General features: G+C 38.9%; 1 non-coding gene across 1 annotated transcript; it reads left to right on the plus strand.

Annotated features, from left to right (window-relative positions):
- Positions 1-463: 463 nt before the first annotated feature.
- On the plus strand, positions 464-571 carry LOC141622114 (small nucleolar RNA R71). Its single transcript, XR_012532872.1, has one exon. It is a non-coding gene; the product is annotated as a small nucleolar RNA R71 (small nucleolar RNA).
- Positions 572-1,583: the final 1,012 nt, after the last annotated feature.

Consider the following 1,583-nt stretch of genomic DNA (forward strand, 5'->3'; position numbering starts at 1 on the left):
GGTGTATTCATTGTAATAATTGAAATAAGGGGTACCACTCTTGTATGCTTGAAAAGCATTCACTTGTTCATTTGTTCCCCTACATTCACTTTGGTCATGTCCCAAAGTTCCACAATTCTCACATATCCCACTTGGGATTGATGAAGATGCTACCATTGCATTACCATGATGCTTTGGTGATTTTGAGGCTTCTTCAAGTTTAGCCATGGCCTTCTCAAACTTCAAGTTAATGGTATCAATGTGAGCACTAAGTTGAGCACCCAATTGAGTAATAGAGTCCACTTCATGCTTTCCTCCTCTAGTAGCCTTGCGAGGTCTATTATATTGTGAATTATGGACCGCCATTTCCTCAATCTTGTTCCAAGTTTGATTATCATCAGCTTCGGTGAACATACCATTTGATCCCATGTTGAGAATGTTTCTTGAGTCTTCATAAAGACCGTTCCAAAATTGTTGTACCAAGAACCACTTGCTAAGTCCATGAGCGACATATTCCTTTGAACCGCTCCCAAGCTTCATACAAAGATTCTTCATCCCTTTGCTTAAAACCCGTAATTTGAGCTCTTAGCATATTAGTCTTTTCCGGAGGGTAGAATTTATTGTAGAAAGCTAGAACTAACTTCTTCCAAGAGTCAATTCCAAGAGTAGCCTTATCAAGGCCTTTTAACCATTGTTTTGCGGTGCCGATTAGAGAAAAAGGAAATAAGACCCATCGAATTTGGTCTTGAGTCACACCGGTTTGTGAAATCGCATCACAATAGTCACAAAAAGTCTCCATGTGGGAGTGAGGGTCTTTACTAGGCATCCCCCCAAATTGGCTTCTTTCGACTAATTGGATAAATGCGGATTTAGCAATGAAATTTCCGGTTAAGTGTTGTGGTGTGGGAGTACTATTGGGTAGTTTCTCCTCGGTTGGTACGGAATGTGATGAAAATTTCGGCATTGTGGGTTGATTTTGTGTTGGATTGGGTATTGGGTTCTCCTCACCTTCTCTTGAAAAAGGGTTGATGATGTGACACCCCTCGATAGGGCATCAAAATAAAAGCGGAAAATACGAGGTTTTTAAAACCTTTTTAAAAGCTTAAAGTGCGAAATCCACCATAAGCGATCAAACAAAAATGAAAAGAAAGATAATTAAGTTTTACAATCTAAAACAAGTGCGTTGGGGAAAAGATATCCCACGAATAAACACAAGTCTAACGATAGGTGAGTCTAAGCAACCTATAACTAAGGTCCAAGGTTCAACGTTCTCGCTAGCTCACACGTCTTCCCCATAATCTGCATCACAAACCTGTCATTCATGTAAACATGAACGCCACAGTCAGTGGGGAGTAACTCAGGGTTCTCCCAGCCACAATATGTCAAAATGCACATAAGCAAGAACATAATTAAACATATTAATCATGCATCATACTTGAATGATATGAACAAGAGAATATAATGATAATCATAACGATATAGGCATGTTGTATTCTTAAAGAGTTAGGCATGGTACATCATATTAATCATGCATTCAAGGTAACAAAACATGGATATGAGATTAGGCATCGAATCATATGAAGAAGGTAAATAACGGATCAATT

Source organism: Silene latifolia, chromosome 1, assembly GCF_048544455.1.
Source record: "Silene latifolia isolate original U9 population chromosome 1, ASM4854445v1, whole genome shotgun sequence".
In the NCBI taxonomy this organism is placed as follows: Eukaryota; Viridiplantae; Streptophyta; class Magnoliopsida; order Caryophyllales; family Caryophyllaceae; genus Silene; species Silene latifolia.